The 26,793-nt window shown below is 43.0% G+C and overlaps 1 protein-coding gene across 4 annotated transcripts in view; it reads right to left on the bottom strand.

The window, feature by feature from the left end:
• The window catches only part of WDR72 (WD repeat domain 72), a 337,194-nt gene that overhangs the window by 54,661 nt on the left and 255,740 nt on the right, over window positions 1-26,793 (bottom strand). The gene's annotated exons all lie outside the window — the stretch shown is intronic.

Below are 26,793 nucleotides of genomic sequence, written 5' to 3'. Positions count from 1 at the left end.
AGATTCCACAGCAAATCACATACCCTAAATCTGAAAACTAACAGGAAATTGAAGGAGAGCAAACCTTCTTCCCTTTCACCACTGTAAGTATTTTATTATCTTTTATTTTAGCTCTTTTCCACCATTATTTATACTAACAATGTGAGGGGAAGTTTACTTTGATGGTTCTCTAATAACCATAGCTAGTGAATCAGGGTCTGACTTTTGGACCCCCAGCGCCAAGCTCTGCTGGGTGAGGTATCCATGCAGCTTCCCACAGACATTCCTGGAATAAATCAGAGCATCTTTGGAGCCAGCTAATCTGCCTGTAAGTGTAACCTGTAGCAGGGGGTAGTGCTAGAGCACCTGGCTTTTCACAGTCTTTTCCCTTTTTTTGCCTGGTTTTGGGATACTCCCAGGTCTCTTCTCAGAAGCAAGGCTCTTGTGATGAAAACTTAACCAAGTTCTGCCAGAACTTCTTGTTTTTCCATATGTAGGCAACAAAATAAAATCTGTTCACAGTCAGTTTCCAGTGTGTGAAACAAACCCATTTTGGTTCTTGCTTAACTCCCCAAACAGCATCTCACTGACTACCCCATCCAAACTCACTCCCTAGACTCTCTCTTACACTCTGAGTGCCCAGTTTCAGGCTTTCAGAGACCTGCTCATGTTTGCCAAAAGGAGTTTCACTGTAGGCATTAGTAGGTCTGAATGAAACAAAGATTCCAAAAACAGTCCAGAAAACAGAATTCTTGATTACTTTACTGGCATTGCAAAAATTGTTACTTCAGGAGAGCATTTAGGGAATACACCAGGTCCTATTTAACCAGATTAGAAATTTTTATTCTGTTACAGTCAGTGTATATCCCCCGTTTGAGCACAGCAGTGTGTGAGCAGAGGTAATGATAACACATGGGTAGCAATGATGGCATTACAGTCTGTTTTGGTGAGAGGAAGAAGCTGGCCCCAGATCCATTGTTTCTGAGGGCTGTGAGAGCCAGAATCTCAGTTACAAGAGGTTAAAAAGGTCCAACTACCTTCAAAGAATGGAGTGAGCAGCAGTTCATGGAGACTGAAAGAAATGTAAGTCCTGGAGGCGATGCTGTGGAAGGGAGGAAGCCTGAAGCTAGATTGCTTGTCTGGCTCTGCAGGAGCCATAGCACAGTGAAGATCATCTCTGCATTTGAAAAGTACCAACTGAAGAGCAGCCACCCTCTGAACCTGAATGGGCACACAGAGACACACAGCGAGGCTTCTGCAAGTCCATCTGTTCCACCCCGTGCAAATACTTTGCCTTTGAAAGAAAAGCAGGATGCAGCTCGTGCCAGCTTCCCCTCAGCATCTTTGGCACTGCTTGGTGTGCCTGCGCTTGTCTCGTTAGGGAGAGAATGAAGGTGCGATGCTCTGAATGAGTATCTCTGCCCACATTATGTCAAATCCTTCATAGGAAGGGAAAAAATCCAACTGTGGGGTAGAAAACCCCTGCCCGTCTTCAATCAATCCTCACTACCACCAGGCATCTAGTCAATTTTTATTCAGTCTTCTGTAGCCTGACTTCAATGGAGTGGCACAGCAGGGCCAGCGCCAGCAGCTGCCAGCGCCCCGGTGCCGCTGAGAGGAGAGCCAGCCAGGGCTATGCAGGGCACTCAGGAGTGTTTCAATCTGTGCCCCAGCCCTTAATCATAAACTCAAGGTTCAAAGCCTTGCTGGACTGCTGGCCGCTGATCCCATCTCAAGGTGATAGTCACCTCTAGCCCTTCTGCAAACTGCAAACCTACTGTCCATCCATCTTAGAGCAGCTTGACACTGGCTTCTCTACCCATTTTACAGCCAGCGAACATTTCCTATTGATTTATTGATTTCTGTCTGCCTGTGGAAGGAGCTCAGAACAGACTCTATGTGCTCTTGCAGCCTCCTGAATAGATTTTTTTCTCCCTTTTTCCCTTTTTATCCAAGCTGTGTTAGCAGTCTGTGGTGAAGCAGGAATTAGACCATGCGGGAGCCCAATTTGCTACTGGTGAATGTGCCAGGCTTTTCTTCCTCTCCCTACCCAGCACACACGCCCCTGCTCCCACTTTCTGCCTCCTGTTTCCTTTTCCTGCAGGATAGCTGGCAGATCCCTGCCTGTTCGAGCAGTTCATCTCGGCTGAAAACCTCTGCTGCTTCCCTTCAGATCTTTTCCCTGTCATTAAGAGGTGTTTGATGTGCATGTAAACACCACTTGTAATTGCAAATCCTTGATTTCTACCGGGTCAGAGAAATTTCTTCTTTTCTGAGTCAATCAAAGAAAGGGCACACTTCCCAACTCCACGTGCATCTGCCCGAGTGCAAACCTCTGTGTGCTTTAATAGACACATGCTTTATGAACTTCAAAGCCCACGGGGGACAGGATGGCTCCAAGGATTTGAATCAGGGAAGGGTTGCAGTGTGCTTTCCACCTCCTACTTGCCAGTCCAAGTGCAGCACAGTGATTGAAAGTTATTCCTGGCTGATGGTGGATCAGAGCCCTACATGAAATTGGTACTTGACACAGGACAGCTCCAGCAGGCAGGTGTCCATGTCACAAAAAGCAATCTGGCCTGTCCTTCTCCACAGGGAGGCAAGCACCGAGTGAGCCAGGGGATGCTCTTCCTCCCCAGCTGGTGCCTTGAAGTTGTGATGGTGGCAAACTTTTGCTGCTGGTGGCCTCACTTTTCCTCAGCTGGGGAGTGATGTCCTTTGGGCTGCCTCCCCCTGGCTCCATGGCCAGCTCCACTGGGCAGTGATGCCCTGGTTGAGCCCCTTGGCCCATGTGTAGGTGAGGTTGGGTTCACCTTCTCACTGCTCTTCATCCTCCTCATCCTTCTCTCACCTGAGACTGCCAGAGCAGCAGTGACACTCAGTTAGAGAGCAAACACAATGGCATGGCAGGGAAAGAAGGACATTAGCAGGTATGGACTGATGTCTGTAAATAAAATCTCACTTTTTCATGCAGAAGACTGACAAGAGGTTTGACTGCAGGCAGCTTCTGTGGAAAACACCTTTAAGTTACTTGATACCTGCTTCTCATCCTCTCCTCAGAGTCCATACACCTGAGCAGGAGAGCCAAAATCAAGCAGCAGCCTACAGGCCTGGCAAGCAAAACATGTAGCCTTGCTGTCCTTTTAGGAGATCACAACATCTTAAATCTGTATCTCTGCACTCACGTGTGCAAACCCCCCCTTGCCACTCCCTGAGGGAATACAGACAGGCAAATTCCACTCAGGGAACAGGGGAGGAGGAGAACCCCCTGGAAAGCACTCCTCTCTGCCCTCAGAAGATCTGTGGGGGTTAATCATTTTTCCAGGCTATGGGGGCTGACCCAGGCACAGGGGCTGAACACTCACTGGCTTTGCTTGGGCTGAGAAACTCCAATTTGTTTATACTCTCCTTATCCTCCTTTTACAACAGTCCCTAGCTTGGATTCACAGGAATTTTTACTCCTTTATCTCCTCAGAGACTGGCCTGCTCTGTGGGAAAAATGCCTTTTGTGGGCCTTAAGCTGCCCCTCTGGGTATCCTGAGTATGGGTGAACTCAGCACTGCTGAGGCTTTAAGTGAAATGCTTCCTCCACACCTTGTCTCCACAGAACACCCTTCACAGTTGCTCCAGTTTAGTTATAATCCTTTAGCATTTGTTTTCTTGACTAGAATTTATTGCGTCACAGAAATTGTTATATTACTCTCTAATGTTATGAGCTGGTTTAAAGCATCATGGACATCCTTCTGAGATGGTGAGAGCTGTGTGCACTGAGGCTGTGTGTGCTTTCCTTTGAAGAAGCTGGCTCTGGGGGCAGGGAGAAGGCATTTTCTCCAGGATAGCTGTGCAACACTAGTAAGGGACTTTGTGGGCATGTGAGTTAAAAAATATGTGAACATTTAAAACCTAACCCCCACATTTGTATTGCCTACTCTGATTTATTGGAAACACAGTACTGATGAGCTAGTGGGGACTCTAAAGTGGGAATTTTTCAAGGCTGAATCAGGCAAATGTGGAAAGAGAAAGCTGCAGGCATGGTGTGCCAGGCTATGTGGCCAGCAGGCATCAGTGGCTGGAGCCTGTTCTTGTTTAAACTGATGTATTTCCAGTGGTGTCAATGAAATGATGCAGATTTACAGCAGCACAGAATCTTAAGTGTTTACAGGATAACCAGAACTGTTCTTTTAAGAAACTGCATCTGTCCATTTTTACATTGGGTCTATCCAAATGTACCTACAAGCATTTCAATGGGTTACTTCTGATTTACACTGCAGGCATTGTGCATTTCCCTAGACCAGCATTAACTATTTATTGACCTTCCCAGTACTGCTGTGAGGAAGGCTATTATTCCCATCATATAGACAAACAAGGATTACATTTTGGAGAGTGTCTGGATCTGGTGCACACATTTTGTCCTCTATTGCCATCAATTACACTTCTTACAGCTTTTATTTCCCCACCCCCCACCCCCCTCCCTTTCTCCCTCCCTCCCATTGCCACCATATGTGTGCAGGAGAATGGAGAGGAAAAACAGCACTAACCATAGTCCAGGTCTAAATGTAAGGTAAATCTCTCAGGCTTATTTGACTTGATTTCTCTCTTTTTAAACTAAAAAAAGGCTCTCTGACCTCTTAAATTTGCAGAAAGCTATTTTTAAGCCTTGCTGGTTTACTGGTTGGTCTGCTGATGTTTCAAACTGTGCATGGAGATAGGGTGAATCTTTCAGAGGGCTTGCAGAAATGGGCTGCACCTGCAGCAGGGAGGGAGCAGCCCTGAGATGGGAGCTTGGGTCGACAGCAGGGGCAGCAGGCTGTTCTAGGCAAGGTAGGATGATGTTGGTGTTTGTTTAATGTGGAAAGAAAATGTGAAATAGTGAGCAGAATGTTAAAACTCAAGCCAAAGCACACCAAATGCAGATTAATATCTGCCCTGGACTTCAGTGTGCCTTGTATCAGGTCTTTATTAACATACTTCAGTAGAAAGTGAGAAAATCTCCCAACAGCATAGCTCTTATTTCTGGATATGTTCTAAGATGCCTGGACCTCCTGCTCTCACTGTGTACTTGCCACGTGCCAAACAAAAGTACCAGCACTGCACTGTCAGGAACAGGTTCAGATTTTCAGAGCACTGAACTGATTTAGCCAACAGCTCCAGGAGACCCCAGACCAACAGCCTGTCCTTTCTCCTTGGGCAATAGGGCATGACTTGTTTGTCCCTGGAAAGCAGCACTCTGCATCCTGCTTCAGAGTTTCACAGACCCTGCCTCCCATGTGTGGGATTTCCCACTGTCTCCTTCCTTCCAGCTGCCCTCCTCCTCTGGAAGGAAGTGGTGGAGCTGTGGTTCACTGAGCTGCCAAACAGCAGACCCCAGCTGAGCATCACAAACGTGAGAGGTGCAGCAAAGACAGCACCATCCCTCTGGCCCAGGCACTCCAGAGTGGAGTGCAAGTTGACATATTGAATAAATACAATTGGCACGTGATTTATCGATTACACCCCTTCTGAAGACAGGTCCTCTACTGAGATGAGATTCATAGGGCATCACATCACTTAAATGAGGCCTGAAGCATGTCCTTCACCATGTTTTCACCATTGGTGCTTTCACAAGGCACCAACATTTTTTAGGTTTTCTGTGTGTGAGATTCAGCCAACAGTACGAGCCAATGCTCCCCGTGGGAAGTGCATCAGCGTTCAGCAAAAGGCAGAATTTATGGCGTGCAGAAAATCCAGGTATTTCAACCCTGTGATTTGTGTCTGCTTCAGGACTCTCTGAAAACTCAGGTTTCAGAGATGAGCTCTATTTTGCAACAATCAAATGCTACAATTTGCTTTGGCCACGCTTCTTCATCCCAGGCTGGAAGATGCAGCACAAAAATTGTAGGAAAGACTAAAAATAGAAGTTTGAACCTGCAGTACCAGCACATTTTAGGAATCAAAATATTTACTGGATAGGCAGAATTTTACCATTGTCATTTTGACAATACTTGTGTATTGGGATAGACTCCAGTTGCAAAGTATGACAGTGAGATCTTTTTATGAATAGACTGATCTATATGTATCTTTTGTCAAATTACTTCAGCTCATTTAATGAGTCACTCTATTGCACCCAACTTGCTTTGAGAAGGCATTAGCTTGATTTGGTTTTGTTGCCAATGATATACCTTCTCTTCCTTTTAGTTTTGCTGCTCTTTCTCCTGTCACTGTTGTTCTGTCACCTGCACTGCCTCTCTTTACTGCTCAGTTACACGCCCTGCAACCTATTCCATCCCATTAGGTGGACAGCTGCAATTGGTGATGTGGCCCAGACAGATTTTCTTGTTTCTGGTAATAAATGGAGCTCAGTTGTGTAACTCTGACCTTGCGTATAATTTTCAAAGATAAGTTTTGGGGAAACAAATGGGTTAGTTGTTATAGAAATATCGTAAGGCTTGACAGAAAATAACATGGCAGAAAATTATGACAGAAATAGCAGAAAGCCACTGTGGGGCTCTGCAGTATCTAAATTATCTTTTTATATCCCAGGATTGATATTTCTACAATTATTCTCTAAGTTTCAAAACTTCATTTCCCTTGGGTCTCCCACTGCTATTGTATTTTCTATTTTCCTGCAAGGACTCCACTTAGGTCTACAGTTCTTTTAACACATTCTTAAAAAACTTTCAAAATATTTAGCCTGTTCCTTAAGCTATTTCCTACTAAAAATAAATAATTTGTACTAAGAAATTTTTCAGTGTTTCCCAATCTCATCTCATTGTGGATAGTAATGCTCTGAGCACAGGCAATAGCTAGTGGGAAGAAAGTGGCAGAAGACAGGTACTGAGGACTGTGAAGGAGGCAGGTGAGGACAGATACTCCTCCTGGCTCTGATAAGTCACAAACCAGTCTCCATGGCCTGGCCCTGGTCTCCTGTTGTCCTGTTAGAGCAGCAACAGCCCCATAGCAAAAGCTGACACACACCCAGCATGTTTGTGGGAAAAAAGCACAGAGGAAAAACTACAGGGCACTGCATCTCAAAGCAATGCCAGAGCTGTGCACCATCACCAGCACTGAGGTTTGTGAGAAATCAAACACTAACAGCAGAATAATACTGCACATGCATTAAGGAACACACATGCTTTTTTTCTGCCCTGTCCTACACAGCACTGACCGTGCTGGAACATCACCATCCAATCCTACTGAGCACCTCTTGCTGATTCTTGAATGATGACTGACACTTTGGGGTATTTGAGATATGTCTTATTGTTAGGAGTGTTTCTTGACCTTGCAGAGGTTAAGAAGATTTTTTTCCATGCCGAAGGTAAGGCCACTGAATTCCTGTGTGCAAATTTTGGGAGTTTTCCCCCTCCCCTGATGTTTTGAACAAGATGTCTTGGCCATCTTACACCCACTGTCTGCAGTGCTCTGGCTGTGCCTGGGCTCAGGAGCATTCTCATAGTGTAGAATATCTCCTACCCATGTTATCATTGCCCTGCTCAGTCTACTTGATTGCAGAACCTCTACATCTGCAGGTCATTGTGGCATGACTGCCCCTCATGAACCACACGTATCTGTGTGTGGCATGGGGCAACAAACCTGCAGCTTGTGTGAACTGCTGTAACTACAGTGGTCTTCAGCTGAAAATCTCAAATGCAGCCAGTTCTGCTGAGGTTGCTAAAAAGAGAAACAGAGTTTGATCTGTTGGGGGGCCATGGGGTGGATTTGTGCACAACAGGGACTAAAATGCTTTGACTCCAGGAGGCTCCCTGACAGCTCTGTGCTTATTCTCCTGATGGCTACAGCTGCCTTCTTTTTCTCTCTCCATCCTTCCCTTCCTGGCTCCTTACATGCTGCTGGCTTTATTTTTTCTGGGACTTGCAGTAACCCAAAGGATGACTTAAGTTCTGTTGTGTGGCACCATGAATGTCATACAAATTGGAGTTTTTTTACTGAGGAGCTCTGTGTGTATTTGTTTTTATGTTGTGCTATGCAGTTTGTTCTCTGGGTGTAATTGTTATCTTCAAAGACATGAGGCACATCTGTAGGTCTGAGAAGGGGCTGTTCCCCCTGCCCACTCTGGGCCTCATGCCTGACTGGAGTGAGAATCAGCAATGCATTTTGCTGCTATGGCAAAGGGAATTTCCCCACATCCAGAGGAGGGATGGGTGACTGCTCAGTACAGCCCTATTGAGAAGACAACTTTGCTCAGCTTTACCTGAAAAAATGAAAGCTCAGGATACTCCTAATGACAGCAAGTGTCTCTCCTGGCTTTCTCCCAGGGGGAAAGATGACCCCAGGACACTGCAGGCAGATCTGCACAGGGAACTTGCCAGTGGTCCTTTAGAAATGATTGCTGAGCAAGGAGGCAACACCTTTTCTGCTGACACCAAGGGCAGCAGCAAAGGAAAGGGTGGGACAAGTGCTGGAAAGAGGCAACCCTGCAGCAACGGGGCAGAGGCTTACCAGCATTTCCACTGCCATCTCCTGCCTTTTCTATCACTTTCTGTCTGTCCTTGAAAAAGTTACACAGGGACATGTTACCAACAGAGCATCCTTGGGAGGTGAGGGAAGATTGTGTTACGCTGGAAAGTATTAACAGCTGCATCAATCACAAGCCTGGTCAAAGCAAATAGATGTCCTACTCACCCTTTATCCAGGCTGAATAGAAGATGCAATTAAATGGCTCTCATACAGCAGCAGCAGGAACAGCTAAAGCCATTGCCCAAAGCAGGAGCAGAAGCACCATGACCCTCAGCAGAAGAGGGACAGCAGAGAGGTGGGCTGGGGCTGGCTTGGAAAGGCAGCAGGTGAGAGCATGGAAAGCATGAGAGAAAGGGAGACAAGGAACCTCCAGGAATGAGAAGAGGCAGTGCTCCCATTTCTCAGGGTTGGGAGGCAGGTTGGTTTGGAAACCCTGACCTGAAAAATTGCCTCTATCTGTGTCAGGAGAACATGTTTAGACCAAAGAAATAACATTTTAATAGAAATAATTTAACTTTTTGGGAGGGTGAAAAGCCCAGAAGAATATAGGGTCATTTGAGGCCAAATAGGTCTTATTAAGCTGATTCAGCTGGGGAAAAATTATCTAATGTGCTAGAGGGGTGGAATTCACACATGTAAATAGAGCAATGAATGGATCTGTACCCGACTGAATGGCCTAAATTGTCCTTAAGACACTAGAGAGAAATGGGCAGTTTTAGGGAAAGCTTCATCTCTTCCTGAAGAAGGTGTCTAAAACAGGTCAGATGAATTTGCCTTAGAACTGCCTGCTTCTCTCTATTGACATTCACAAGAGTCTAGACATCAAGCTGAGATAGAGATATCCACACTATATATGTCTAAGGTTAGGTAAGATGAATCCCATCCAATAAGTCTCTGTGCCTCTACCTGCAGGCAAGGAAAGGAATGTGAATAGTGATGGATGAGAGGAGCATTGAATTTCCTGCAAACATTCATCCACTCTTTCTGTGACTGGGCTTCAGCTGCATTCTCATGTATTTGTGCTTTCCATTAATGCTGCACGACAGTACAAATGCCCGTGGAAGGTGAGTTTCATGCTTGCACACACAAAACTTGTGGGAAGAAGATTGTCAATTTTGTCTTGCAGGTTTTTTGCACCAAAACTGATGGCCATATTTACATTCAGCCAGGCTATCTACACAAACTGCCCTGAACTTCTGACCTCTTTAGGCACAATGAAAGATAACAAAGATGAAGGCTGTATATTTTCTTTGACAGAATTATGAAGGCCAGGACATAAGTCATTTAAGCAGAAAGGATTGAACAGGCCACGGGGTGTATTGGCTGCTGCAGAGAGAAGAGCATTCAGGCTCATTCTGTCAGAGAGCTGGTGGATGCTGCTGATGGAAACACAGCTGTAATCTGCATAGGAACAGCAGCAAGATACTTCCTTGTTGGAGCTGGTGTGAGCCAGGGCCAAGCCACCCCCCTAATTCTTCCTGTCATTTCTGAAAGATTTATTTCCCAGTGCCTCTGCTGGAGAAATGGGCTCCGTATCCCAGGTCTCACCTTGTCCATGAATGTATCAGGAGCCGTCCCAGGGGTCAAATTCTTTTCCTGCTCACAATCCAGGCAAGCCCATCATCTTTAAGGGTCTCACAGAAACATTAATAAGAAGAAAAATATGGCCACCATTGTGTTATTCTGCTTTAACTTTTATGGGTGACCCAAGTGTTCTTTTCAATGTATTTTAGGTATACCTGCTATGAAGCAGAAAAATGTTCAGCCACTTCTCAGCTGCTAGTAACATTTCAAACCCTACCATCAACTACCTGTATGCAATGGATTTTCTTTAAATAACTCTTGGCAAATGCTTGACATCTGTTTTCTCTAATTAATTCTAGCAGTCATCATACTTCACTGCATATGTTGAAAGCTTTCAAGGATGATAAGAGCTACCTACAGCATTTCAATCATGGGAGCCTGTATTGCAACCACCACTCCATGAAAGCTCTAGCATAGTTCATTCTGAAATGTCAGTGAGAGAAAACCAAGATGAAACACCTGCTGAATGTGAAAATAATTACCACATAAGTTAGGGAGAAGTATTTCAGAATTCTGGCTTTTGATTTTCTTGTAATTGTATTCTGGATTAAAAGGAGGCAATCATGAGGAATAAGGAGCCTAGACAAGTGCTCATTCCTGTGGAATTATGAAACAAAAAAGTTCTTCTCTAAAGTAAATTCAAAGCAAAATGTAGTTACTGACGGATGAGCACAAGGGAATTAGAAGGCAATAATTTCATTCCTACATATTCAGAACAATATTATTTCTATGTATTCCTGAGCCTGCCCCCCACTGCCACCTCCCAAAATGCCCTATGGCCATCCTACGCTCAGATGGGAAACTGCTCCAGGGAAACAAGTGTCAGAGAGTGTGCCTGTGTCAGTGCTGCCCAGACCCAGCCCTGCTCCCATTTCTGCACAATGGATTTGGCTGTTGTTCCCTTATTTCCACCTGCACACCTCTCTGCCATTTGCCATTGAGCTGTTGCAGCCTGGAGGTTCCCAGTGACCTGGGATTGACAGCAAACTGCAGGCTCTGCCAGAGGCAACAAGAATCACTCTAACTGACAAAACAATACAAAAATCAGCATTCATAAACAGATCTGATGCTGTTCTCTGAAGAGGAGTGCACCCTTCAACATCACCTTTTGCTTGCCTCTAATCACCCCTCACATGTTTTGTAAACAGAACAACAGAGACCACTTAGATAACACGTTAATGAGTAAAGGAGCTTGCTGACATCCTTTTGGGAAAAAAAAGTCCAAGTGCTGCATAAACCTTATTAAACTGCAGGTTATTGGAGATTCTGCTCATGCATCATGTGTGGAGCCACAGCAGTCACCTGGCAGTGCCCCTCAAGCCCTGGCTCCCCCAGACCCCCAGCAGTGCCAGCAACAGGGCTGGGGTGAGGCAGCGAGGGGCTGCAGCCTGAGCTCTGTGGGAGGGGAGCAGGCAGGAGGAACAAGGAGAAAAGTCTCAGTTCCCCACCCTGTGCCAGCCTGTGGCACAGCCTCGCTGCCCAGTGGGACTCTGAGGTGGCATTTAGTGCCCTGCACAACACAGCTTTTACAGCTGCTGAGCTGTTGAGCAAACCCTCCTCTGTCACTCCTTGAGACCCCCATGCCTTTGTTGGTGAGTTGTAATTCCTCAGGGTTCTGCAAGTGGTACCACTTTGTGCTTCGTGCCTTGCTTTGGGGTTCTGGTATTCTGTGGTTTATCTTAGGTACACTGAAGTCAGAGCTGGAAATCAGCATGAGGGAAAGGCACAGGTTGTTAATATTTGTTGTTTTTTCTCCTTGCAAAGTGCTTATAGTGCCCATTTCCATGTTAACACATTGCAAAGTGTCTTCTCAATGTTAAGTGTCTGATAATGGCAACAAAACCCAGCACAGATAACGTGTTACAAGGATACACAGTAAATCAGACTATTTAATGAATTCATAACCTCTCATTTTATTTCCTTCCTGTGAGATAATTTTAGCCAGTGTCAATGGGATTTGTAGGAAGGGGGAATGAATAGTGATCCTACCTCGACCAATAAAACAAAATCCTAATTTTCTGTCTTTTATCTTTTCCCATTCTTTCGTGCGCCTCTTTGGCCTTGTCAAAACATATCGTTCAGTTAGAGACTAAAAATATTTTCCCATCGATTGGGGTTATTGATTTTTTTTAATCTGTACTTTGGCTTAGAGAGCTCGGGTGAAGGGTGAAAGTTCACCGGCTTAGTCCGCTGTTTTATCTGGACAGCAGAAGAATGTATTGGCAGCAGATTTGATTTACCTTGTTGGTCAGCTGTAGTCACTCCAAGCTCTGCAGACAAGCAGCAAGCGTATTTTGCTGTCTATTTTATTGTACACTGAACTTCTTGAAGGTCCAACCTCTCTATTGATTTATCTCTCAATTTCCAGTGGCCTATGTTTCCATTCTTATTAACATAAATGTATCAGAAATCAGATTCCCTCTCAAAGATATATTGATCATTTATGAGCTTTGAAAAAAGTCTGACATGTATGCCATGTATTTCAATCATTCAGGGTCCACAAGACTGATACATACCGAGTAATAAACAAATGGAGAAAAAAAAGTAGAAAAAATGGTGTATATCATGGTGCTGTTATAGATTATACCTGGATATATCTGGTGTTGATATTGAAAATAATTTTCATACTAAAAAAAAATTGGTTGTTGTGAACAAATGTTTGTATAAATGCTCAGGAGTCCTGGTTGAATTGCTGCAAACTTATTTCTGAACAAATTTAAAATAAACAATTGTGAAACTATGATTTTATTGAGAAAAAGAAATCATACTACATTGTGAAAAATACTTTTTCCCATTTTTCCTGTAGATGCATTGAATAGGTTAAGCCTTTTTTGACAAAACTTGCTAGCTTAAAGCTTTCTCTATAATACCTGTTACATAGGTAGTTTGTATATAAATACATAAGAGGAAAAGTTCTTGTCCTAGAAAATGATTTTTGAAAGACCTCATTAGACAAGCCCTTGCAGCTACCCAGGATCTCTAAGTCACAGTGAGTTCTGCTCTTCCAGATCCTGGGGGATCCTTGTGAGCAGAGCCAAAGAGAAGATGGAGATGGGAAGGGAAAATGTGGGGCAATCATTCCTCTCTGAAGAAAAGCTTTTCCTGTACTTGTAGAAAGTACTTCTGACTAAAAGTATCAAACTACAGTTTTCAGGCAAGTCTGGCATGCTGCAGCTGCAAATACTAAGTGAGGACATTTAGCAGGCTCTCTGAATACTATCTGATCAATGAGTGCTGCAAATAGGTGCATAGAATCAAATATAATTTTGATGATTTCCAGATTTCTTGAAAAAAATTCAAATTCATTAGGTATACAAAATAGTCATAAGGTAACTCTAAAGAAGTTCTAAGTTACTGCAATACCAATGTGTCCTTGGAGGTCACTGGGTTTGTTGTCCCTTCCACACTTGTTTTTAAAAGCAGAAACAATCCTTTGGCCAGCAGTGCTTTGGTTCAGGATTGACCTGACCACAACTACCTGAAGCACTTTTCCAGAGCTCTGAGTGCCCTTCCCCTGCCCATCCCCATTGCCCCCACAACAGCCTGTGGATATCACTGCTCAGCAGCTGTGGGCAATGTTTCTGTAGGTACAGAGTTAATTGGAGGGTTTCATTCTCCATTTGAAGTGAATCTCTGCAACAGGTCAGAAATCTTAGGACTTCTGGGCCAAATAGTCTTTGTTTTGCTATTTCTTCAGCAGCAGCCTCCCTCTTTCAGTTTGCCAGGTGCTTTTAGCTTGCCTGCCAGAGGAGGGACAGGGAAGAAAAAGGGAAGCTTCCCTTTGCTGTGGGCAGCAAACGTGCAGGTACAGGGCTAATTCATGTGAAAGTTTATTTTGCTGCAGCCTGTTGAGGGGGCAGGGATAAGTGAGGACAAGTATTTTCCTCTCCCCAGCCATTACCTTCTCAGATGCAGTGAAGCAAAAGCAGCTTTCCAGGAAGGATTTGAATAAAGAGTACTGTGACCTTGTGGATGACAAGAAAATGCTCATGCAGTGAGCAATGTCAGTTCTCCATCTTCTTTGTGGCTGGATACATCCTGGAGGGCTCTCTCAGACAAAATGCATTTCCCATCACAAACCAGCTTCCTGCATTCTGGATGGTTTCTAGCTCTGCCAGCAAATGCTCCAAATCTGTGGCATCAGTTTTATTTTAGGTTTTACTTTTGCCAGCAGTGCTGTGTTCTTGAATTTGACTTTGCTCCACATTCCAAACAAATATGCAGACTGCCTTTTCCCACTCTCTGTCTCCCCTTGGACTTCCAATAACAGAGGGATGCCTGAATATTGTCCTGTCTCATCCCTGTGGACTTCTCTGCATGACACATCACAAAACAACTGAGATGATGGACAGCCTTCTCTGCCACTTGCTACCATGCCTTTCTATGTGCTTACTTTCACACTGGTTGTTTTCTGGTGGGTTGTGTTGCTGTTTTGTTTTGTTGTCTGTCTTGCATGCAAAGGGAACAGCTGGGAAAGGCACTTTTTTTTCTATGAGTAGAAGAATTGTATCAATATTACATAATCTATCTCCATTTTCAGTAAGTCTTCATTAGATAGCCATACAGGGATCCCCAGGTGACATATAATAAAGCCCCTTTCCATGACAGAAACATACCCATTAACAAATTTTACATTTTCCTTTCTTCCGTTGCTCACCACAGAAGCAATTTCAGTAAGAGCCTTATTAAGTCTTTGCAGGCCTGGAACATATGCTGTCAAAGGAAGTACTGTCAAGACTAAAGGAATGAGTTACTGGGCATTTTCTGGCTTTGAAAATTGCTTTTAAAAATTCAAGTAACTGGACACAACGGACACTACTCTGTTTAGCCCCTAAATTTGAATCTCTTTGTTACCTAGAGCAGATAAGATACAGCAATGATTGTTCAAACATACTGTATCAGAGACCTTTGCACAGACTACTGCCACTGCAAAAACAATCAGTCCCTGCAAAAGCTGTTTGCTTTGCCTAGGAAACCACAGGAGCTGGACATGGAGACTCACACCAGGCCAGACAATACGACTGCCTGGTACCTCTGAAGAGAGTGTATTCCATTATTGTACTATATGATCCTAAATACTGTCATAAACTGCTAATATACTAATGTGTTCATAGTCTATTGATTGATACTGGCAATAGTATTCTGGGTTAGTCTAACTCATTTGTAATACTGCATATAAGCAGAATTTTTTGTAGCACGTGGCGGGTAGAAAAAGGGATTCCACACATGCTTTGTCTTATCACTGCAGCATTAGTGTTACAGTTTCTTTTATAGTGTACTAAAAATAATTTTATTTATAAATCTCCTTACTCTCTTCAAGCATTTGGGACACCATACGAAATTCCAGAAAGAATTTAAAATGCATTAAAAATTATATTAAAGAGCCACAGCCTGGAAGTTTTAATAAAAACCTGATCAAGGATGTCAAGGGGCGAGAGGTGTTATTCATATAGAGTCAATAGAAATAAAACTGAATACACAGTTAAAATGTTTTGAATATTTTTAAGTCAAGGAGACAGAGATTGAGGGAGACCTGGAGAGCAAGAGCCATACTGGGCTGCCCTAATGAAATGCTTTGGCTGGAAGAGAGATAGCAGGGAAGGGCTGCAGGCTGCCTCTGCACCAGGCCTGGGCTCCTCACTGTTGCTGTGGTAGGATGCAACTTGCACTGGGGGGATTCTTAGGGGCTCTAATTCTCCTCTTCCCACCTGGGCTGCTGCAAGAGCATGTGTGCTGCTTCCACAGGGCTGAGCTCACCAGGGCCCAGTGCCATTGACTTTTGCCCGGGTCAGTGTCCTGCTGGCAGCCAGGGACAGCCTGGGACACAAGGCAGGACAGAGGCAGGGCAGAGGCAGAACAGAGGCAGGACACCCTCCAGGTGTGCCCCTGGAGGGGGTTATCCAGGTGTCTGGTTTGGCATTTGGGCAGGGTTTGTGCTGCTCAGGGTGTGAGAAGTGCAAGGATGGTGTGTTGGCAGCATCAGTGGCTCAGCCTCAGGCTGGAGCCAGCCCTGTCCTGGAGCCAGGCACTGGAGCCTGCGAGCAAAGCATGTGTGGTACTCATCACAGCCTGTGAGCAAAGCATGTCTGTGCTCATCACAGCCTGTGAGCAAAGCATGTGTGGTACTCATCACAGCCTGTGAGCAAAGCATGTCTGTGCTCATCACAGCCTGTGAGCAAAGCATGTCTGTGCTCAACACAGCCTGTGAGCAAAGCATGTCTGTGCTCAACACAGCCTGTGAGCAGCAGAGAGAGCTGCTGGAAAGGGCCCTAAATGGGAAGCACAGCCCCTGAGCCTTATGGCCCTGGGAGCACACACTGCTGCTGTGCTCCCCAACCTGCTGGTCAGGGTGCAGCCTGCAAAAACCAGGCACTAGGAGTGCTTTTGGAAAGCTGTGCCTTCCTAAGCATGGCTGCTGTAGTGAGATGTTAGTAAACTAAACACTGCTCCTCTGGAGACATTAGATTGGACTTGATGATCTGACAGGGCTCTTCCACCCTAAATGATTCTGTGACTGGAAGGAGAAATCTGTTGGGTTTTTGACTGCTTGAAGCTGCTTGCAGAGCTACCTACACGAAGTTCATTCTGACTTACAGACAGCCCTCAGAGCCTGTGAATGCCTCAGCCATATTCAACACACTCACATACAATGGTTTTGTGAAAGAAAATGCTCCTTCCACACAGTAAAGCATGAGCGAGTGGTCACACTACATGGTATCAGCACTCACACTCAGAAATTATTGCTACATATTATTAATTTTTAGACTGAGGATAGCTTTTATGCGCTCACTAAAATATGCCACAGAAGGTGTAACTGGTTACACAGGAACTGCAAATGTCTTTCCAGGTCCCATTTGATAAGTGTAATTAGATATTGCTAGTTTTACCTTGTATTTTAGCATCTAAGATAGTCTACAGTCAGTAGCATAAGAGCACTCTTAAAAAGAAAAGATTTTTCCTAGGAGAGCGGGCATGTGCAGCAGGGGTTTGCAGTGTTGTGTGCTGTCAGTCAAAATTTGCTAGCAATGTCATTGAAGGTCAGAGTCCCAATATCTCTGCAATCAAAGCTGACAATGACACATTCACTAGATAGATATAAGGAAGACACTTTTCCACTAACTGTCCTAAAGTAATAAGTGAAAAATTAAAACTTTTAAATATATTGCACATATTGTAGCAAAGTAGGTTTGGATTTTTTTTTCCCTGAAAGAAAATAACAATGATAAAATGGACAATGAAGAAATAGCACCTGTCATTTTAACCAGCTGTGGCATATTGTTTTCCAGTGTTTTCTAAAGGTTCACAGCTGTGGAATCAGACCAGTGGAAAAACAATAATGACTAGAGTTGCAGAAGGGAAGCTAAGCTAAGAGGGGCACTAACAGGCAGCAAAAGAGGCTCAAAAGAAAATAATCTAAGTTCTAATTTAATCTACTGATGCAAAACCAGAGATACTCTGTTTCTTCAGTTCACTCTGTTTGTATTTATGCTAAGGTTTTGGTTGGGAGCACAGTGCATTTTAGAAGAAAATTTCCAATCTTTCCCATGTATTGGTTCACCTCAATCAGCAGAGAGAAGGAAGCCAAAAGTGTTCCAATTTCACTGCCTGACTCCCTAAGGTACATCATACTTCAGCTACCCTGAGCCTATCAGAAGAAAAATCCAGGGGGAGAAGCCTGGCTAAAGCCAATATTTGACTCCCTCAAGCCCAACACTAATCCTAACCCTCACCCTAAACCCAAACCCAATACCATGGCTAGTGCAGATCAGAAAGCTGTAGGAGCAGCAATACTGGGACCTTGCTGGGATTGTTTTGGCATTCTTTTCCCAGCCCCAGTGTTCTTTGAGCTGTAGGATGTCAAAAAATCCCAGACACAGAATGATGATGAACTTGCCCACAAGCACATATTGTTGGGAAGAGACTCGTGCTCAGAGCAACCGTGTCACACCATGCAAATGTTAATAACTTAAATGTTAATGTTTAAGCACTATCATCTGTGTAGATAGAAGATTGTATTACCAGTTCCCAGACAAGCCAGTTCTCAAAGGGAAATTTTGGCTTGTTTAAAATAAATTACTCCCCCAGAGGTTCAAGTAGTAATCCTGAAGGAAAATCTGAAATGCTTCCCTCCAAGAAAATAATTTTTGGAAAAACACAATTTCCCTTCAAATCCAAGTCCCAATTGAAACATTTTCCATCAGTTGAAACAATAGCATTGAACTGTCATACAGACAGTGTGAGAAAACAATGGGGAAACAATTCTGTGTCATGGGATGGAAGTTTCATCACAAAAGATATGAAAAAGCAGGGTTAGTCACAGAAAACTGGCTCATTTTATGTTCTCATAGCTGTGAAACCAGTACCTGCCTAGGAACTTTTTCTGCTAGATTGCTACGAGATAGCAAAACCCTGATGCTATCTTTGACTTCATGGACAATTTTTTCCCTCTTGAAACTTAGGATATGTCTGCTAAATCACCATGCCAACAAAGGTTGTCTGTCCCAGGAATCCTACCCCAAAAATGCCAGAAGTCCCAGAAATAACATGAACAGTGGAAGTTTGAGCTATTTCACTATCCTGTCACATTTCACGGCTCTTTTCTCCAGTTCTTAGTCTGTGCATCCTTAGAAACACATGGAAGGGTTTGATGGTTTCCATCTCTTGGTGTTTCAGAAGCTTCAGGGGCACTTTCTAATTTTGGATGAAGCCAAGAGGAGCATTTTTCCACTACTTATACCCTGTTCTGTGACATCCTTTTCTTAAATCCCTCCGAGAAATCTCAGCACAGACACTTAGTTGGAGCTATATATAAAGCCAACTCATCTTTTAATTTTTCTTTCCCACCAGTTACTGTAATGATGACCTGCAGCACTTGGGTTCAAATCCTGCTGGCCAGGAATATAACACTACTTTTTCATCAAGACAAAATAGGAACATTGTTGAATAAGTGGTTGTATTATAAGCAGAGGAATCTCACAGCTGATTTAATAAAATTGAATTCCTGGTAGAGGAGGAAAACATTCGCAAGGGAAGGAAGAAAATAGAGCAAATATCTTGCAATAGTGAGTTTCACACATCCAGCCTGGTAGTTTGGCAACCAAATAGACCTTTTGAAGAGCTAAATGGTAACATAAATCACCTGGCAATTTATTATGAAGTGATTATATGTATTTCAGTAGATGTCACACAATATAACTGCATTAATTAAAATGGAATTAATATAGGGCATCTTGCCATATCTAGCAATATATCAAAGCATAATTTGCAATATGAGTTCTGCCCTCACAGTAGGGCTCACAGGGCATCCCCCACTTCAGGAACTGGTGTTTGCTTAAGCCTTTCTTGGTTTATTTTTCAGCTGCAGTTAATTTTGGAAGAAGCATTATGCTTTTTTAAAAAAAGACAAAACCAATAAACACAGTACACTAGAAAGCATTTTGGTTTGAGTTCACAAGGCTACTGCTACTCCTACTGTGTGGATTTAGTTTTGCAGCCAGGGTCAAGTATTAGGTAGAAGTGCTACTTAAGGGACACTGAATACTGCATGCAACTTGTTTTAATTCAAGTGAAAGTTGCTTCCTTCCACCAGCAGAGTGGGTGGAGGTTGCAAATACCTTCTCACTTTCAGTGCTGTTAACACTGAGAAGGAATGAACGTCCTAAAAAATAATGAGCTGCGTTGAAAGAATGTGAGATTCTTAAAATGAATTTATATGGGGAATCTTTTTGTGTGCTTTCTCATTTCTAACTCCCTTAGGGTTGAAGTCCTCCAGGCCTCCATCTTCAATGAAAGGAAAGGGACAGAGGAGAAAGAAGGATGCATTAAATAATAAAACAATAAAATACCAAAACAGAATTGTACCAATTATTCTGTTTGGATGAAGTCTTGTGGCAGCACTGCTGGATCTATGACAACATGAAGGAACATGGAAGGAGTAACTTCTCATCATCAACAAAGAAGTTCATTAGAACAAGGGAAATAGTGTGACCCCCTAAGCTGCTTTATCTCTCTCCCTAATTCACTATGAAATTCTGCTAGAACTCTTTGATGGTGAGAAGTTAAGCACTCTGTGCTTCACCTGCTGATAAGTATTCAGGATCAACTGTTGAAATCACAGCAGTGTGAGCATTCTTCTTTGCAATGATGCCTGCTTTTATAAATATTATTTTCCTCATTGCCCTTAAAACTTCTGTCAGGCTTTTGGAACAGAAAAGTTCTATTCTTCAGTGAACACAGACATTTCTTCTTAGAAAAATGGGAGCTGCATTCACATGCATCTGGAGATGCAGTTTGGCTTTTAGCCCAGGGATGAATTTATTTGTAGAAGATTTTAGAAATCAGTTCCACTGTCTGAATCTGATTTTCTTTACAGCAAAGACAAGCCCCCCCAAACCAAGAAACCTAATTAGGATGCTATGTAACTGCCAGAATAATCAGCACAGCTTCTATGTGCATGCTTATAAAATGAATGTTTGCATTGCTATATAGGATTTGCAGGGAGGTTGTGTGTGAAGAGTCTCCTGCTGTGCTTGGTACTGTAAAATTCACTTTGCAAAAGAGGGAGCTTCTCCCAAAGAATTTAAGGCTTCAGCAGGTGACTTGTTCACTTTTTGTTAGGTGACCTAAAGCCTATAAGGCCTGACCTGTACACAAAGGCATGGAAAGTGTTGTTTGATACTGATTTGATTAAACTGGAGCAACTTTTCCATGAGAGTCTTCATACATTGGTTTAATTTGTGCTGATGAATTTACAAGCATGAACTAAATTTGCATAATGAGTCTTAGTCTGCCATAAAAGAGAACAAGCACTAAAATTGCACCAGTTAGCTAAATGGATATAAATTAACCCTGAAGCCCTCTCTGAGCAGAATGAAACCCTAGAAATACCATACAGCAGCAGAGAAAAGCAACCAACCAGAGCAATTCTATTTATTACATAAGGATTAACAATATTAGATTAAAAAGATGCAAAACCAATCCAAAAGCATTCCAAAGTTAGCCTGCATTGGAAATGACCTATTTGCAAAGACACACGTTCAGAGCAGGTTTAGGAGCTGCAGGTCAGCTCAGCCTGAGCCTGTGCAGCAGCTCCAGAGCAGCTGGGGAAGGCTGTGCTGCTCCTGCCGTGCCTGTGGCAGAGCTGGCCCCACCTGGGCTGCAGCTCCCAGCACTCAGGGATGCACAGGGTGAGGCTGTTCCCTGTCCTGGCCACGGAATAACTCAGCTCAGATGTCACACAGCCACAGACACAGAGTTCTGCTCAGGTGCGTGCCCAAGTGTTCGAACTTTGCATTTAGTAGAGACTCACCCACTCCACACAGCTTTTACAGTAATTAAAAATCTGAATCAAAACATACTAATTTCACCAGCAAGCCCCAAAGGAATAGTATAAAGTAACAGCAGGACAAAAACTGAGAGAGGGACTATTACAGTGTTACAGTATTATTACAGACTGTAGGGAAAGATGTAAATTACAAATAATGAAGGAGAAGTACTGCAAAGATCTATAATCTCTGTATGAAGATCAACAACAGGCTTTTGAAATGCTAAAAAATTACACCCATGACAAGGCAATGTCACTGTGGGAGAGGAAAAATAGTGACAAATAGTTTGTCAGAAAGGTAAGAAGCATTTGATCATCTCTCCAGTTGGGGCAGTGGTTATTTTTTTTTTTTATTATTGTGATTTGCAAGGCTCTGGATGGAGCTGAGCAATTGCTACAAAAAACCCCCAGTAGTTTGACAACAGTTGTTCAAATCAAGAAAGAAGTTTATTTTGTCTGGATCATATATTTTATCTTGTGTGGTCATCTGAATTGCTTATGGGATATTTTTGTTTTGTGTTGAGGAAAAGAATTTTTGAAAATCACATGAATAGACCTGTTTTGAGTATTTGTACACCCATCTTGAACATCACTCACCCTCCCACCCCACCCCACCCTGCCCCACTCTTATGGTGAATATTTTCAGATATCTGATCAGAGATCAAGAAGGATATTCTATATCAGAGCTGACCAAATAGATACTGTTAATAAGTTAGAAAACAAGGAATACTCAATATTTAGTCAAAGATCAAGCTGTAGACTAAAATAACTGGCACAGTTGTCAAAACAGGACTGTTCAGTGACAGCTGACAAACAGAAACAGCAAACATAGCTACCCCACCATTTGCTGTGAAGTTTGTGCCCTCTAATTTCTCAAGCCAATTCAAACCAACCACTTCCACATCAAATGCGTCTGATGGACAGCCTCAGAACTGAGGTAATGTGATTTGTTATCTGTCAAATACTGCCCATTTGCTGTGAACATTATGGATTTTAATTTTTTTTAAAATTAATGTACTTCAAATGTATTCTATTAAGAATCTCTGGAACAGTCTTTACTCGCAGAAAAAAAAAAAAAAGAAATTATATGTCAGTGTGGGCTGTTCACATGGACTTTATAGTGCCTCAGTTTTCAGAGGGTGCAAAACTCCTCCTGTCTTGTATCAATGTTGCCCAAGACACATGTTCCTAGGTGGGATTCTCAGCTGACTGACATTTGTTCAGCTCTATAAACTCCCAAAGCTGGGAGGTTGTTTCACCATAAGGGAAAGACAGACCCTTCTTTCCACCCATGTGCTTTACATTTCATTTTCCATACATGTTTACTTTTCCCTCTGACTTTACATTCTTCCCCTTTCTGCTAGGGTGTGCTTTGGGGTGAGGAGGATCATCACCTCCCTTTCAAGAGACAAAACATCATCTGCCATCAGCATCTTAGAGAGTACCTGTGTCTGTGTATCACTATCATTTATTCCACGGGTTGGCTGCATCTCTCATCTCTGATGGATTTTCCCTTTTCTTCACCTGTCTGTCACAACACCTTGGAAAATATTGCTATTCAGGCAGTCATTCCAAAGGGATGAAGTTTATTTTACAAATCGAACTTGCTTTTGCTGAATATTCTGAGCACTTTCTTCCATCTGAGAGAGTTCATGATCTCTGCTCCCTAACTGTTGACATTTATCTGCCCTTTCTTTCATTCCCAGCTCTCTTTCTGTCATTATGATTCTGATTCCAGAATGACCTATTACCATTTGTCTTTTATTCCTGCACACTTTAGGAATGACACCTTTTATGTTGATATCTGGGTACCTTTTCCATTCCACTCCAACCCTACCCAACTCAGGCAGTTCTTTGTGTGGAGTAGCAAGTCAGCAGTGCAGCTCCCTCTGCCTCCCCACACTGCCTCCTCAATCACCAAGGTGTGCACTCCCTGCTCCTCCTGGGCCTCTCAAAGGACAGCATCAATCAGATGCCAATTTTGCAGTGGGTTGAGGTCAGGCCTCATATCTCTCTGTGGGCTGGGGGTAAATCTTGGCCCCATGGAGGGGTACACAGGAGCATTCAGCAATGGTGAAAGCTGGTACCATCACTCTGGCTATGGACAGTGCCAAAATAAGGAGTCCTGCCTTCTCGGCTCTTTTATAAAAGGGACCAAGGGAGAATCCGTACTCTTCTTCTGACACTCTGTCTCCACAGAAATATCTAAGGTGGTTTTAAAGAGAGCTGGGGAACAGGGGTCAGTGCCACCCACAGCTGCACACTGTGGAGTCACTGGTGGAAAAAGGAAGAGTCCTTTCTTTTAAGTACAAATTTTAAACTATGGCTGCAGCAAATGAAGGGTGAAAATGCATTAGGTAAGGTTAACAAGTTTGCTTGACTCAGCTAATCAATAACTAAGTAAAGAAGATTCTCTAACCATGAAGAAAACATATTTATTCCCTTGCAAAGGAATGGGGAGGTGCTTTCTGTGATGCTCTGTATACGAAACTGTTTGGACCTTGTTGATATTAAACTTACATTATACATAAACTTATATTAAGCTGCACACTGATAATCTGAGTATTCTAACTGATGACAGCCTTCTCAGTGCTTAGTTAAAACAGAGCTGATATGTCTAAGAGCAAATGAGCTAAACTGCACAGAGCACACTTCTGTAACTGTTCTTGGGCTGTTTTTTTCTGCACAGCTCATTAGCTAGCCAGCACTGCAAAATGCAGGTGTTCTTTGCTCCTATTACAGCTTTAATTGAGAGCTTATGATGCAGCACTGCTCTGGAAAAGAATTCAACATCCTTCTCCTCATGGCTTCAGGATAGTGGGGTGTTGATTTTTTGCCCTTACAAAATCCATTTCTTTGTACTTTTTTAATAAATGTTTTTAATACATGACTCTCCAAGAGCTTAATATCCTAATGTGCCTTTTACAGAGGAGGAGAATCAGTCAAAGACTAAGTAATCTGCCTAAGATCACAGAGGAAGGCTGTGGCAGCATCACACTGAGACCTGAGGTCTCCAGAATCCTATTACTGTGCTCTAACCCCAAGACCATCCTGTCTTTCTTAAAAGCTTTACTATTACATTCAAGTATGCAGAGACTCAGATGGAAACAAAACCAGAAGGCGTAAACAAACTGAGCACGACAGCGACTGCAAATACCCTGAAACAATGGAAAAGCAAACAACAGAAAAGCTAACAGATAAAGTTATTTCAGTTTGAAATACATTTGGAAAGTACATTTTAATATAATGAATTTATATCTATTTTACAAGTACTAGTTAATTAGTTAAGGGACTAAAACATTCCGGAAAAAAAGGCAAGTGCTGATTACTACCCAGTGGGTCATGATCCTCCTTTGTGAGAATTTCCTATATTAAATGTGTATTATGTACGTGATCTTCTAGGTAAAATCTGCTGGAAATAAGAATAACCTTTCCCCTTAAAGATATTGTCTCTTTCCCTGTGATAAGTCTGTCCATCATCAAAGAACTGATAAAAGGGCAAAAGCGAAGGTCACTGATCAGAAGCTACACAGCCACGCAGCAGAAATGGTTCTGGGAACACATGAAGTTATTCTCAATCTTGTCATCACTACCACAGACAGACACTGCAAAAGCTGACCCCACTGATCAGAAGGACTCTGGCCGTTAAGGGCTCCTGCATGTTGGGGAGCTCTGCTACTCATTTTGTGAATAGACAAAAAGCCATGTGTGAGCTGCTTTGCTATGTTGCAGAGACATTATTTTAATCCCATGACTTCCAAAATTATGGCCTTAGGCCATTTTTTTCTGTTGGTCAGTCAGTGTCAGTCCTCTGAAGTGATTTTATGTCACCTGAAATTCCCACTTAGAGTGGAAGCAGGAGGATGTGTGCAGGACAGCAGGAAGTTAGGAAAAAACCAGCTGGAGATAAAAGGGCATAAATAGTAGATAGAAGAGAGCCTTTGGGGAAGGCCACAATACCTCTGCTTGAGTACCTCTGGAAAATTTTCTTCTATTTCCAAATGTCCAGAATAGTGGAAAAAGTCCAGCCAAGGGATTTCACAGTGCAATCAAGTAGTCACCTCAGAATATAATCAGTTAAGAGATTGTTTTATATACACCTGCTATACTACATTATTTATCATGCCTGGAAGGCTCTGCATGACTTGCTATCTTTCATCACAATTCATCCTCTGTGGCAGGTGACTGTCATGAAAGAAAGAAGAGAAGATTCTCAGAACAACTCAAGCAGTCACCACCTACTCAGTCTGGAGCTGCCCTTGCAGCAGCAGGGTTTGCTACCAGGCTTTGAGCTGAGACCTGCAGTCCTGTTATTCTGCACACTAAAAGCAGCAAGCACAGTTCATGCCTTCAATGTTTCATATTTGAGGCTATTCTTACACTCAGGGAAGGAAACGAAATTGAATTTTGATCTTCTTCAGATCATAGTACGAAAGGTATTTTATTTCAGGGAATTATCTTTTTGTGTGACTAATGTTTGTTCATTTGACCGCTCTCTGGAATTGAAGGTAGGGCATTTTGAGATGTTATTGTAGTGCTAAGTGCAATAAAAGCTGCAGTGAAAGTAGCTAAACACCCTGAGGAAAGCAAACACACAGCTAATGACACACAGCAACTGCTCTACTTTGAGGATTTACTGGGACAACAGTTACAACCAGAAGCAGAGTTTATGACATTGAGGAGCCTGATCAGCTTCAAATGCATCTTATTCAGTCACATTTACCTAAAAGAGCATTTCTGACTCATGAAAGGTTCCTAATGAACTTAACTGGGAACATGGTAGGAAATAAAAAATACTGCCTTGAATAAGGGTTTGTTTCTGGGAGCCTGTGATTCAGCGCTTCTGAGAAGACCAAAGAAAATGGTAAATAGTATGTCTCTCTCCTTTTATTTTTTTAACGTTGTATTTTACCATCCTACTTTAGTTTCAGGGTTTACCAGGGGTTTGAATTAAATCCATCCAAAGGAAGACTTGATATTCAAGGCTGCCCCTCGGCAAAGAGGAGTTTTGCATTCATTAATATTGCCATGGGATGAAGGAAGGAATAGGAGAGCCCTGATTGACCTTAGACATTTATAAAGGTAATCTAATTTGTGCTCGTTTGCTACTTTTTCATTAAAGCCACTCCTGGAATGTTTCTTATCATGGGTTCCCCTTCCCTTGAGAAAAGTTTCAACAAATAGACCAAATCCAGCCCAGAGTTGGCCCAGCAACTGACTCAAGTGATGTGGAAACGCAGACTTGGAGAAATTCACTGCATTCTGGCCTGCAGAATTAGGAAGGTAAAATGAGAACCAGGAAAGTCTACAGTCAAACAAGTCAACTTACAGCCAGTCTGTGGCTCATATTACATTCACATGCAAGTGACTACAGCTTATCTAGGACTGACTGAATACAGGTTGTTCATGCAGGTCAGCAGCCCATTTCACTCCTGAAACATTTAAACAACCAC

Source organism: Passer domesticus, chromosome 14, assembly GCF_036417665.1.
Source record: "Passer domesticus isolate bPasDom1 chromosome 14, bPasDom1.hap1, whole genome shotgun sequence".
In the NCBI taxonomy this organism is placed as follows: Eukaryota; Metazoa; Chordata; class Aves; order Passeriformes; family Passeridae; genus Passer; species Passer domesticus.
This window is presented reverse-complemented; position numbering and strand designations above follow the sequence as displayed.